Source organism: Zootoca vivipara, chromosome 4, assembly GCF_965207765.1.
Source record: "Zootoca vivipara chromosome 4, rZooViv2.hap1.1, whole genome shotgun sequence".
Lineage (NCBI taxonomy): Eukaryota > Metazoa > Chordata > Lepidosauria > Squamata > Lacertidae > Zootoca > Zootoca vivipara.
In genome coordinates, this window is record NC_142587.1 from 12931422 (window position 1) to 12946458 (window position 15037).

The following is a 15037-nucleotide window of genomic DNA, read 5'->3' on the forward strand; positions in this document are numbered from 1 at the left end:
GTTATTTCTTTAAATCGAGATGAACATATTTACATCCACAATGGCTACAACTCCTCTAAGGCCACAAATATATCCCCCATCATAAAATCAGTTTTCTGTTCAAGCTCATTTTTATTGTTGATTTAAAGATGCTCTTAACTGCTGGCATGGATGTGCTTCAACATCCAATGGGGTTACATTTTTGCTCTTATCCAGATATGCACATTTTGTGGAGAGAGAGTTGCTAATTGTATTATTGAGCTGGATCTGATCTGATCTGATCCTATAGTTTGCATTGCTTGCATTGTATGAAGTCTGATTGTATGGCTTAGCCCCCCCCCCCCCATCCCTGGGGTGTCTTGCTTAAAATGCTTTTTTCTTTGCCTCTCTCTGTGTGCTAAAGGGTAATGTAAGCCAGACAGAATGCCCTGCTAAGCTATCAAGGCCGGATGACTGTCCTGTCTGACGCTATCAGTCTGACGCACAGAACAGGCACTCAAGGCTGCTGGAGGATGCTACCGGGGTAGCATTGCTGAGTCAACATGTGTTTATGACGTGTTTATGACAGGATACGGATCTTCCTTATATGTACTTGTGACCCCCTTGCGTGTGCACATTTACAGAGGAGGGGGAAAGGAGCCCAAGAAGTGTATAAGAAGCTTTGCAAATTTGTGTTTACTCTTGTCGTGAATCTTGATCACCTAGAGTCTCTTAAATTTAAGAATTAAATTCTTTCTGTGGATTCAACCCCCGGTGTCATTATTGGCTGTCTTTGTCCCTGCCTGGGCGCAACTTAAAGGACCCTTGGAAACTAATAAGGCTACAACTTGAGTACCACTATTCCTAGCAGTGGCCATAGGAGTGGAAGAAAAGACTTTCAGAAACACACCGTGCACGAAGCTGACTCTGCATTTCCATTTTTACAAGCTCCAAAGTTTGCCACTTCTTTGCCACTCAACTATTTATGGAACCTTCTCCAAAGATAAACTAACTCCCTCATCCCCACACACTTTGTGGTCAAGCCTGCCAGCTATTTTGCGTAGCTGAAAGTAGAGCTGTTTTTGAGAGCCAGTACTGACATCATTACTTATGCTGAAATTCTATACGTACTTCTATGAGAGTATGTCTCATTGAACTTAGTGGGGCTTACTTCTGAGAAGGCTTCTTGTTCTTCTTTGGCGATCACTCATAGCCGAGAAAGATTGTCTTCCAAAAACACGGTCTTAACAGTGAGTCCGTAAGTGACTGTGGAGGCCAATTCTGGATCCACACGTCCTTCCACAGTGGGGACATTGGTTTCCGGGCGGGAGTTGAGCACGGTGAGGGTTTGCCTAACATGCCTTCCTCTTAGCACATTTCTCTCTTTTGCCCTGAGTTTGAGCATCTTCAAAGCTCTTTTGTTGACCACCAGCATTGCACTTTCCTTTTTTTTTAATGTTCTGAGAAGGCATGCATAGACTTGCCCTGTTAATCTTCTTGAAAGAACATTAATGAATAACATTATGCTGGAATGCAGAAACTAGAGACAATGCTGTTTTAATATATGGAGCCTTCAAATATTGATTGGCTGAGTTTACCTAAAGCTTCTGCACAGAAGGCATGATGAGCTCATGTTTTGTCAACCCAAGGGTGATCATCTGAAGTCACCTATATGTTGCAGATATTAATATTGCGCAGTTTGAAGTGACTGGAAGCATAATAACTAAGTACAAATGAATAATTGTCCAGGCCCATAAAAATATTATTCAAACTTTTACTGGCAGAACTCTTCAAAACAAAACATAAGCATCAACGATAGAACCAAAATATTCATACAATATAGAATCGTAGAATGATTTGTTGTTGTTTAGTCGTGTCCGACTCTTCATGACCCCATGGACAAGAGCACGCCAGGCACTCCTGTCTTCCACTGCCTCCCGCAGTTTGGTCAAACTCATGTTGGCGGCTTCAAGAACACTGTCCAACCATCTCATCCTCTGTCGTCCCCTTCTCCTAGTGCCCTCAATCTTTCCCAACATCAGGGTCTTTTCCAGGGAGTCTTCTCTTCTCATGAGGTGGCCAAAGTATTGGAGCCTCAGCTTCAGGACCTGTCCTTCCGGTGAGCACTCAGGGCTGATTTCCTTCAGAATGGATAGGTTTGATCTTCTTGCAGTCCATGGGACTCTCCAGAGTCTCCTCCAGCACCATAATTCAAAAGCATCAATTCTTCGGCGATCAGCCTTCTTTATGGTCCAGCTCTCACTTCCATACATCACTACTGGGCAAACATAGAATGATAGAATCATAGAATAATAGAGTTGGAAGAGACCACAAGGGCCATCCAGTCCAACCCCCTACCAAGCAGGAAACACCATCAAAGTATTCCTGACAGATGGCTGTCAAGCCTATGCTTAAAGACCTCCAAAGAAGGAGACTCCACCACACTCCTTGGCAGCAAATCCCACTGTCAAACAGCTCTTACTGTCAGGAAGTTCTTCCTAATGTTTAGGTGGAATCTTCTTTCTTGTAGTTTGAATCCATTGCTCCGTGTCCGCTTCTCTGGAGCAGCAGAAAACAACCTTTCTCCCTCCTCTATATGGCATCCTTTAATATATTTGAACACAAGGCAACTCCCTTGAAAATTTGTCTAATCCTCTTTTAAAACTATAGAAGTTGGTGGCTATCACTATATCTTGTGGGAATGAATTCCATAGTTATAGGGTTATCATATATCATATATTATTATATATTATATATGGTATTATATTATATGATGATTAGGTGTTGGCTCAGAATTTTATAGCACTAAGTGTATAAAGTTATAAAAATAAAATTAACTATTAAAATGGTGTTACAAGGATTTTACAATGCCTGAATTATGCATTACTTATTTTAGACTAGGTACTGTAAAATCTTTGCAATACCATTTTTAATAGAGACTTTCATTCTTTATATTATTTTATATGATTTTTTTAAAAATTATAATTAAATATAATATAATTTTTTAAATGGTGTGATGAATCTAAAACACCACCTTGAAAGCAGAGCTATTTGGTTTAGTGCATCTCTTTCGCAATAATTTTCTCTAACCACCAGAGTACCCTTCATTTTCTAAGCAAAGCCACTTTCTTGGGCTAACATATTAAATATGTTGGGGAAAAAATACACTGTCCTGGTATGTGGGACATGGCATAACACAAAATTAGAGAGACAGTCCCCCCGGAAACCTTATCCACGAGAAGTCAGCTAAGTCCTGATTGTGGAGATTACACAATATTGACCCCCTTGCACATACAATGATGCTCTTGGTCTCTCATAGCAACAGAGAGCACTCTTCAATACCGTGAAAACTATACAAAATAGCCACACCATTCTCTCTCATTCCGCATTGCACATTTTGCCCCATGACATTCTTTGGAGAAGGGGGTAGAGACTTACTTTTTGGTTTTAATGCAAACTCATGCATGTTCTGGCGCCCACAGGTGCTGGGTTGGTGACCCCATTTTAAATTAATAAGACCCATTTTTGCCAAATCTCAAGCTAAATGGAAAGATTTTTTGTTTTTTCAGCATTCGGTAAGGGCTTCATGCAGAATGAGTGAATGAGACTTGCTGAATGCCCAAAGGGTGGCAGGGCGGAGAGAAGGAAATATTTTGTATTACATTATTTGAACACCTGCTCCTTTCTAGAGGGAATTGACTCCGTATAATAGCTGTGATTCTCAAGGAAGGCTCCCCACTTCCTCCAGTCAAATGGGAGCGGCTCCCACATGCCTTTCCACTTTCATTCTGCTCCATTCCAAACTTCATTTGCTGACTGTAGGCTCTGAACTCACTTTCCCAATGGATTCCTTTTTGTGTGTGTGTGGCACAAATCATTAGCAAAAGAGACAGAGAAAAGGCAAGGACACAAGCGGTCAAATCATAACTGGAAACACAGACGCCACCCTCCATTGTTCATCACAATATGTTGCAAACATTTAAGCAACGTGTAACCTTCTTCGGAGTGGTAGTGAAGGAGGACAGGCAGAAAGCCTAAGTCACCTCCCGTCTTTCTCCCTTTGATTTGTTTCAACTATTTTAATTTAGTTCCTAACTGTTTCTAACCAAAGATAAATAAGAATTGCTGATGAGCCACATTATATTCTCACTGAATGAGCTGGAGCAAAGCACAAGAAGTGTAATTAATGCATAGCAGTAGCTGTGCGGTTTATAGGGTTTAAATGAATAGGCATGTTTAAATATGCCTGCATGAACTCTTGCACTCCAATTTTAACAGGGTGAAATTCCATTAACTTCTTTTGATATTAAGCAAGTCAGGAAGATTAGGCTCTAAGCGTCCCTTATGTTCCGTAGGAGCAGTTTTTGGCAACGAGAAATCCTTAAATGCACTGACCTTCCATGGGAGCCTACTTATCAATAATAGTAGTCCTGGATGCATATGGAGACAAGCTGTTTACTGTTTCTGTTGTTCTAAAGAAAAGCACAAGAACTCAGCAGGTAAGAGTGAAGAATTCAGTCAGGTAACAATGTCAGCTATATATGTAATGGACTCCAGAGCATTCGTGAAGAATGCTAATCTTCTAAGGTTGCGTTTCACCCAGCAGGGAAGACATCATAGGTATGCATATTTGCATGCCAGTGAAGCAAGGCTCACTTACAGAATTTGTCTGCTGCATGGAAAGGAATGGATGGAGGGTATAGGGGGCCCCACTTGAGACCTTGTGCACAAATGCATGTACTTGGCCTCAGTTCATATTCAATGCACGGAAGAGACCAAACTATACAGGCTTTTAAAGTAGGCACCACAAGTTTGTTAAGAATAGTAATTTGATTCACTGACATTGTAAATGCTTGTATGCATTACTATGTGTTTAAATTTGATTGGTTGGTAACTGAATTCTAGAGAGTTCTCTAGTAGTTCTCGTGTGATTGGCCAATGTTGGTCACAAGGAAGGTATCTAGTGAAGATGAGACTCCATTTTATGTGAAGCAAGATGGCCGTGTTTTAGAATCCACTGTGAACACTGCTAAGTGCTTCTTCTTTGCTTGAAAGAAGGAGAGCAAAGCTGCAGGAAGAGGTAGTAGTGGAAATCTCTCAGAGGAGCTGCAAGGCATGGTCTAGCTGAGAGACAGAAGGCTGAATGCTGAGCTCTTGAAAGGGAGGAAAATACAGTTGTTTGGAAGTTAGAAGAAGAGACTGTAGGCCCATGTTTGGATAAGCATGTGATTGTAAATATGATGTTTTAATTTGTCTATCACTATAAGTTTCTGCAAGTAACTGTCCAACCATCTCGTCCTCTGTTGGAAGGCAGCAGGGGGGTGGGGAAGGAACGATCCCCCAGGCATAACCAGGAATGTTTCCAGCCTGGCTCCCCGACATCTTCATGACCCGTGCATTGCAGACACCGGGCACATATTCAGATATCTCACAGAGTTTAACACAGACAGACTGAGGCAGAGGTCCGTGTGCCTGCCTGCAGCAATTCGTGCCTCCCCCCTTTTCTTTACTGGGGTTGGCCAGTCCAAAAGCCTACCTTCCAGCCACAGAGTACAAATATTTTAAACCTCATTGGAAGGCTGAATAAACACATTGACACCTGCACACCTGCAGTCCACCAAACAGCCCTATCTCCCTGGGCTAGAGCTCAGCATCAGACTGTGGAGGCTCCCATAGCTCCCATGCCTGAGAAAACCCTTAGGCTACAACACCACATGCCTTCACACTTCAACCCCAATGCAATGCGCTCTAAATGGGGATCTAGGCGTATGATAGCACATTGCGTTGCCCTGGTTTTTCTTCCAGTTAAACCTCCAGACTACAGCTAAGTGCTTTAACGTGTGACATTTTTAAAAGGCTTTTATTTATTTATTTACTTTAGGTCTGGCCTCTTTGTCATTGCGAGTTCCTCGTCAAACAGACAGCCTGTCAACAGTCCCTTTGTGTGAACTGGCTCTTCCCTTTATCTCCTGCTCACATCGCTCATTCTTCTCTCTTACGCTTCCTTGTCCTACTGTGTCTCTTACTTGAGATCCTGCTGCTCTCGCTCTGCTCCCTTCCCATTCCCCTCCCCCCCCGCTCCAAATGCCTTTTCTTCAAGGCAGTGTGCACAGCATAGTAAGATCATGGATGCTACTGTGCTTAATCAATAGGGACAAAAAGGAATACGCCCTGTTCCCACTCCCTGCATTGCCTGCATCTGCCAACTCAAACAGATGCTTTATCACTACCCAAAGGAATCTCAAAGCGGCTAATATTCTCCTTTCCCTTCCTCCCCCACAACAAACACTCTGTGAGGTGAGTAGGGCTGAGAGACTTCAAAGAAGTGTGACTAGCCCAAGGTCACCCAGCAGCTGCATGTGGAGGAGCGGAGACGTGAACCCGGTCCCCCAGATTACGAGTCTACCGCTCTTAACCACTACACCACACTGGCTCTCTTAGGGCTGCTACTAGAGAAGGAGGACAAGACGGTGATCCCCATTCCCCGTAACAAAGCAGAGTCAAATGAAAGTCTTATTTGGCCACAGCTGAAGGGGCAGCATTTTCCACCAAGCAAAGCTTAGGGGTTGTAGGTCCAGCCAGAAAGCACATATACATATATTCATATACAGTCCTTCATCTGAGGATCACAAGGTGATTTACAGCATAAAAACACAAAAATACATAACATATAGCAAACAAAACAATAACACCCCTGCCCCAGTTTAAAAGGCCATAGATTGTTTAGTTAGCCAAAGGTTGGAAGGGAAGAGGATGTTTTCACCTGGTGCCTGAAGGTATGTAATGACACCATCCCTGGGGATAGCATTCCACAAAAAGGGAGCATATATCCCCCAACTGTACCAATTTGACTGCGACATCCCGGAATTGCATGAGCCATCCCGGCTTCTGATTGGATCCTGTCTTTTGGTCTCGTGCAAGAGCGCAGGACCCAAAGACAATTGTTTTTGGGTGCCATGCAAGTCAACTGGGGTGCTCTAAAAATGTGACAGAAATGTGCATGGCCCCATCTTAGTGGGAGGCTGGAGCTGCTCTCTGTGTGCCTTCTGCCCCCTGTGTCCTGCCCAAGCATGGCTGAATGAGTCCACTTCTTCCTTGCCTTCTCCAAGGCAGCAGCAAGGACCCTGATGATGGTGGTGACTGCAGACTCTGCACACAGACTGGTGCTGCTGCTCTTGGGGCCACCCCAAGGGGACCTCGGTGAGGCCCACTCACCACCGACTGTCTCGCTGGATGCTGAGTTCACCTTCCCACAATGGCTCCATGAGGCTCGATGTAAGGGGAAGAGAGTATAGAGAACCTCCCCCTCTCATCAGGAGCAGCTGCTCCCCAAGCAGCGATGGCAGCGAGGACGCTGAGGAGACCAGTCAGGAAGTGGGGAGAGAGGGCCAGGGCTCTGGCAGCACAGGAGAGCCCCGGCTACACAGGAGGGAGGAGGAGAGAGGGGGGAAACGGGGGAGAAGGAAAACATGGAGCGTAGACCCTTTCCTCCGGTTCCGGAATTAAGCAGGAGAAGGAGGGGAAGGAGGTTTGCTGTCCCAAGACTCTTATGTTGGAGGAAGTCAAGGGGCGGTTCAGTGCCGGATTCTGCATCGGAATGAGCAGACATGCTTTTACACACCTGTCTCACTGTAAATAGACTGCACTAATAAAAACTGTTTAAAAACCGGCATGCGGAACGTCGTTACTCTAGAGTAGTTGCAAGAACCATTGACACTCGAGTACCAGGTTAGGGTGGGCCAGTGGGGTTCCAGAATCCAGATCCCAATTGTGTGCATTGGGATTGAGGTGTGTGGGCAACCAACGCTCTTATTTGTGCTCAGTTCTTGGTTGTGGTGGTGGGTAGGCTGCCCCAATGGTGGAGTTTCCACTTGATTGCCATGACCGAGGCTGTGTGTATATGCATGGCAGGGGGGAAAGGACACCCCAAGTTTCATCACCGGGATGTTGGAGGGCATGGGAGCCACCACAGAAAAGGCCCGTTCTCGTGTTGCCACCCTGCAGACCTCCCACATGAAGAGAGGTCTCCTGACATCTGCTCACTGCCAACTCAAACAGATGCTGCAATGCAACCTTGCGATCATCACGTGAGCAGAGCAACATCATCCCAAATATCTGCTGGAGTGTGTGGCCTGTGGTGGCTCTCTCTCTGCTGGCTTACCTTTCCTAGTGATGGGGAGGAGGTAACTAGGGAAGACAGTCAGCCTGCCCAGACCAATAACTATCAAACATTACCTCTGCTAGGGCACCAGCTCAGGAGGAAGAGCTGGAGAGGCCCGCCACCTGCTCACCCTGGCACCCACCACCTGAGGAAACCATCTAACCCTACCACATACCAGGGGCCATCCACATAGGCCACAAGTAACCATCAGATTTCTCCTTTTAGATTTTAGACAGCACCAAATCCAAACAGAAGAGGATATAACAAGGCTGAGCAAAGACTCAGCCTTTAATACTCATTTAACCCCAGCCTTTCAGACCTTTTCATCCAACAAATCATGCTAATTCCCATGGGGGTAAATACACTTTACCCAAATAAATCTGCTTCATTATAACACCAAAGGGTTTTGCGCAAGGAAAATAAGACCTGCTTTATATGCCATTTCTGAACTTTCAAAGTGCCAATTTAAGCTGAAAGGTTAGGGAAGGGAAAAAAAGACAGTACAGTTCAACAGGGAGCCTGCAACACCCCCCACCCTCATTTCTAACCCCCCACGCCAGCATCAGCTGCAACCCTGTTAAATTCAATAATATGACGTTCACCAGAGACTTCTTACAATTTACCCACAAAAATCCAATTTCCTAGAAACTATCAGGAGTTTAAACCCCCACCTGTCTAGAGTTTTTAGAAGCAAAGGTAACATAGATGCCACAAGTTTTATGATCTCTCTGTAAATATGTAGGGGCAGCAGTGGGGGAGAGAGCCCAAGTGGATAGAATTAATAAGCATTAAAGGTACATTTCCCCAGATGCCACCAGCAACAGTCTTCCGTTCTGCTGTCCTCTCAGTACTTCCTGTTGATATTCCAAAAGAGATCTTTAAAGGCTTTTCTTGCACACCCTCCAGTGTCAATGTCATTTAGAAGCTTGTTTCGGGGACTTGCATTTGGCACTAGCCACGGGGAGCCTTGGCATATTGGGAAGGTATCTCTAGCAACTCAGCGGGCTCCTTTCACCTTGCTCAAGTCATCATCCTGAGCCGCTCTGTAAACCTGTCGCAAGTAAATGCCTTTGGAAAGAGACCTGGTGGTTCGCTTGCATATGTAATCTCTCGCGGGCAGTTAAAAGACTAGATCAAAAAAAGCCACGAGAATCCTTCCCTTCATGCACATTGGTAGCAAACGAGAGGTACAGAGTTGCTAGGATAAGGAAAGTTGAGATACGAGCAGCTCTATGGAATGCAAAGGAATCCTTTCTCTGCAATGCTTTCCACGAGTATTTCTCTCAGTGGAAGCTGCCAGAGTTCAGTCCTACTTTGACCTAGAACCTGAGGTCTCCTGAGAAGAGAAGTGGGAGGTGGCAAGCAAGACCTCCCTTGTTACTGATTTCTCTACATTACCATTGACCTGAAAAGCCATTTGAGCCAAAGATCTCTGCTCCAAGACTGGAGTTCACGTCACATAGATCATTGCGGGTGGCACTCAATTAAGGCTTATTCAGTGTAGACCCATGGAAATTAATAGCCCTAATTCAGCTACGTCCATGAATTTAAATGGGCCTGTTATTAGAGAGTGTGTTTTCCTTTCCATGCTAATAGCAGGTTCGGTCCAAATGGAGAAAAATCCCGTGGCTGTAGTCATGTTGCTTATGTCCCCTTGTGTTTCTCCAGCTAGTAAATGTTGGGATTAAGAGCACATGGGGATAGCCCTTTCACAGGTTCTCCCCCCCCTCCAAGGTATTTAATGTCTACTATGCCAAAATGGGGTCACGGAGAGTTGCATGACTAAACAACAAATGCCAAAATTATAATCTTATGGGAGTTTAGAAGAGGAACTGTGTGTCTGCCTGAGCTATGCCAGACCTGGTTGTTGCGACGAAATTTTGTCTGCAGCTAATGATTGCTGTCACAGGCAGTACTTTGACTCAGTGCCATTGTCTCTATCTGCTAGATCCCTCTGCAGAACCAAGCTTGCGAGCTGACAGCTCAAACCAGTCAGAGGGAAATGGCATACAACAGACCTTTCCCAAATCACCTCCACCAACCTCTGCTCTCTCTATACGAAAAGCAGGACGATGCTTTTCCTACATGAAAGAGAGAGGACCTATTCCACAAAAGTTGGATTTTTAGTGGTAGAAGGAAAACTGGTTTAGCTTTCGTTTTGGACTTCCTTCCAGAACACCTGATGAATAATTACAATGACGTGTGGCAGCATGCCATTTTTTCCCCTTTCAGAAACAGGAACTATACTACTAGTATAGTAGCGTGTATAGAGAGTATAGAGAGCCAGTGTGGTGTAGTGGTTAAGAGCAGTAGACTCGTAATCTGGGGAACCGGATTCACGTCTCCGCTCCTCCACATGCAGCTGCTGACCTTGGGCTAGTCACACTTCTCTGAAGTCTCTCAGCCCCACTCACCTCACAGAGTGTTTGTTGTGGGGGAGGAAGGGAAAGGAGAGTGTTAGCCGCTTTGAGACTCCTTTGGGTAGTGATAAAGCGGGATATCAAATCCAAACTCTACTTTTAGTACAGTTATACCTCGGTTTAAGTACGCTTCGGTTTGAGTACTTTCAGTTTAAGTACTCCGCGGACCCGTCTGGAATGGATTAATCCACTTTCCATTACTTTCAATGGGAAAGTTCGCTTCAGGTTAAGAACGCTTTAGGTTAAGTACGGACTTCCAGAACCAATTACACTCATACTTCGGGTTAAGTACGTTTCAGGTTGAGTACTCCACGGACTCGTCTGGAACGCATTAATCCACTTTCCATTACTTTCAATGGGAAAGTTCGCTTCAGGTTAAATACGCTTCAGTTTAAGTACAGACTTCTGGAACCAATTGTGTACTTAAACTGAGGTACCACTGCAATGGTAAATGCAGAAATCCTTGTAGCTGAACACCAGCCTGAGTTCTTAGTTGGCTCTCGTACTTCCCCTGCCCTTTTCCAAGGCAGAGGAGCACAGAAGATAGTGAACCAGGCAGGAATTTCAGACTAGCAGCCTGTGAGGCTACTTGAAAGGATGGGGAAGCCATGACTTGGTCATAGCCTGGCAGAGAGGTAGAAAAGGATGGAGTTTCCAATTCCCATAAAAGCTCCCCATCTGCTCTGCTTCGTTGTTGAAACAACAGCCACTAGCTTCCATCTTTCTGAATCTTGAGCAACATGCAGGTCGCTTGCCTTAAGATTATTGTAGAGTTGATTCATGCTTTGTCACAAACATTTTCAGCAGTGTCAAACCCCCCTTTTAGTGATGTTTCCGTGCTCCTTCACCTTGCTTTTACTCACACTTGCAACATGTGTTGCCATAAAGATGCTAATTCTAGTTGGCTGTATAGCACTGTCATTAGAGATGGGGGAGGAATTTGGTTCAGTTTGCATTTAAAGGCAAACACACGTTATTTTCACTTTCAGAAACAATACATGAAACGAAACACAGCCAACGTTGAAAATTTGCATAGCTTTGAATTTTGCAATGCAGTTCTCCATACAAGTAATATGTAGAAAAATGCACGTACCAGGTTAAGTTGTGCATAAAAGTGCATATAATCACGAAAACTACATGCAAAAATGCATTATATTACAGGAGAGTGCTTTACAAAATGTGTACACCAGGCAAAATTGATTATTAGAAGAAATTCACTTAGAAATGCTGGTGAATTTTTATGATGACTTAAAACTCTTTGGGGACAGGGGGAAACTGATGTGGAAATTTAGAGAACTGAATTTATGTTTGGTGAAAGGAGAAATTGAGAGAAATTGAAATCAACAAATTCACCTACCCCTAGATGTTATCAATTGCATGATCCTAGATTGGGTGGCCTCACCCAACTGTCTGCCATATAAACGGAGATAAAAGAATGTGCCAAATTGAATCAAAAGAAGGACAATGATGAACGGGAACATTTGTGGTATAAAAAAGCTACAGGCTTTCAGAAGGAAGTTATGGGACAGGTAGTGGCTGGAAACAAAGTAGTATAACTTCCCTGAAATTTCTGCAGATATAAAGAATATTGAAAGCAGGATCACAAATATCCACCCCAATAGCACCAGGGGCACAAGTAATCATGAATGCACCATGAAAAGAAAGTCTGGAGGGAAGCAAAGCCTTGAGCAAGCCCGTTGCTTTGCTCATAATCCTGTCAGGCAGGTGATTGGGAATCTTCCCATCTTTGAATTTTGAGAAGAGGAGGAGGCTCCCACCCGCTAATACTGTATAGCTACTGGAGAGGATTTTGAAAATGGTGAAACGCTGGCAACGGCTCTTTCCTCCTTCTGTTTCTCCTCCTTGCCTCCCTGCTTCATCCCTCACAGACAAAGAGCACAAAGGACAGGGAATGGTTGCTGCTGCCCAGCTCATCCTCCACAGCAGTGACAACTATCTTTCAAAGTTTAGACATGTACAGTGGCCAAGTTACTGCGTAACTCTCCCTTTCAATAAATAGCTTTATTTGTGTGTGGGAAGGGTGGGCTTCTGTGAGGCAGTACCTGCCATGATAGCCCTATCTCCTCTCCAAGAGCAGGAGATGAAGGAAGAGAGTTTCCAAAGCTTCCCCTGCAACTGAATGAGGACCATGAATGATGGCGGAAGGGACTTCCTTTCCCTCTTCAGAATGCTGTCAAGCAGGTATGCTGTGGAAGGGAATGAATGACCCAATTCATAGCCTCACAATGACATTTCCCCTGATAGTAAAGCTGAGAAGAAGAGAGATGATGATGATGACTTATTGAATTTATATACCGCCCTATACCCGGAGGTCTCAGGTCTGTTCACATAAAAAGATCACAGTATATAAAATAAAAACAAAAGCAATAACCCAATCATAAAGGTAAAGGTAAAGGGACCCCTGACCATTAGGTCCAGTCGTGACCGACTCTGGGGTTGCGTGCTCATCTCGCATTATTGGCTGAGGGAGCCGGCGTATAGCTTCCAGGTCATGTGGCCAGCATGACAAAGCCGCTTCTGGCAAACCAGAGCAGCACATGGAAACGCCGTTTACCTTCCCGCTGTAGCGGTTCCTATTTATCTACTTGCATTTTGACGTGCTTTCGAACTGCTAGGTTGGCAGGAGCTGGGACCAAGCAACAGGAGCTCACCCCGTCACAGGGATTCGAACCGCCGACCTTCTGATCAGCAAGCCCTAGGCTCATCATACGCCCTCCCAAAAGAGCCACATTTTAAAAGGGTACGGGCTGTTGATCAGGTCAACCAAAGGCCTGGTTAAAAAGGAACGTTCTTGCCTGGCGCCTAAAGGTGTATAATGAAGGCGCCAGACGAACTTCCCTGAGGAGAGTATTCCACAGATGGGGAGCCACCACAGAGAAGGTCCGTTCTCGTGTTGCCACCCTCCTGACCTCTCGAGCAGGAGGCACATGAAGGAGGGCCTCAGAAGATTATCTCAGGGTCCGGGTAGGTCCATATGGAAAGTAGCAGTCCTTGAGGTATTGTGGTCCTGAGTCATTTAAGGCTTTATAGGTCAAAACCAGCACTTTGAATTGGGTGTAATATGGCCGCTGAATTCTGCACTAGCTGAAGTTTCCGAACGGTCTTCAGAGGCAGTCCTACGCGTATAACACATTGCAGTAATCTAACCCTGAAGTTACCAGAGCATAGGGATAGATTTGCTTCACACAAGTGTGTAGTGTGAGTAAACTCATAGTGAAGACAATAAATCACCCTGCAAGATTAAAAAGTGGTATGAACAATATTTGAATAAGGTTTGCCCAGCACATGGAGCTTAGATTCTATATATATAAACACCATTGTGGCTTTTCAGTTATGGCTAGAATATTTTCCGGAACGGCAAATTATGCCTCAGGACTAGGATCCTAGTAAGACGTTCAAGCTGCTACACAGCTGGTCTTCTAACACCTATAACGTGCATTTAGGCAGTATGTCATGCCTCCGTTGTTAAATGTATTCTCTTATTACTATGTTTAATAAAGCCATATATCAAAATACTGGCATTGAAATAAGGTGCCAGGAGCTACAGCCGTCTCCTTCGTTACATGTCCCTCCCACTGCTGCAAAATAAAGGAGAAACAACTGGTTTGATTGACACCTTTTCTTCCTTCTTAAGTCTCTCCCCTGCTTTTCATTTAGTAACCTGTCAAATAAAGTCCTTGGCAGCAAAACACTAGCGATACTTTTAGAGGGGGAAGAAAAAGCCTCTGATTCAAAATGCTGGTGAGAACTGAAATAACACTCACATTCCAAATTCAAAACATCGCAAAAAAAGGGTAACCTCCGTTGAGAGTCACATTCAAATGTCTTACCTAAAGTAAAGGATAAAACTTTGCTTAAACTTATAACTGATCGCCAGGCACTGAGGCTTAATCCTCAGCCTTCTTCCCCCTCAGGGTAGGTCTTGCTACACTTCAAATCCAAGTTGCAGTCATGGCTTGGAGGTCTTCAGTGAGCCACATGCTTTCTGTTTGAGATTCTCTCTATAAAATGGGGATCAAAACACCTCCGTGATTTTCAAACAGTGCTGATACCAAGCTGCCAATGCTGAGGTTTCTGGGAAGCTTAACAAAGGCTAGGTGTGTATGGGGTATTAGGGGAGGGGTAGTACCTCTGGTGGGGGACACACTGTGCTCCTTCTGGGGTAGTTTGTCCACCTTTGGTCTCCACCCTGCACTCAACTCTCACCTGTGGCATGCGACCATAGCCAAACCCCAGAAAATGGCTTTGATTGGTTGGCTAAACCAGGTGAGGGTGGCCACTGGGCCTCAAATCCTCAGTGAGTTAGGCACTTGCCCTGTATGTGAAGACAGTCTCTGGCAGATTGAGTGGATGTGACCAATAGTAGATCCAATGGTCAAGAAGTCAGTTTCCGCACATGCTGCAGAGTGAAGTGAGGGACAGATGGGGCTCGTCCACCTGGGAAGGTAGCCCGTCTAGGAGAAGGATGCTAAACCTC

General features: G+C 44.7%; 1 protein-coding gene across 1 annotated transcript in view; it reads right to left on the reverse strand.

The window, feature by feature from the left end:
- The window catches only part of GPC6 (glypican 6), a 709291-nt gene that overhangs the window by 96771 nt on the left and 597483 nt on the right, over positions 1-15037 (reverse strand). The window lies entirely within an intron of this gene.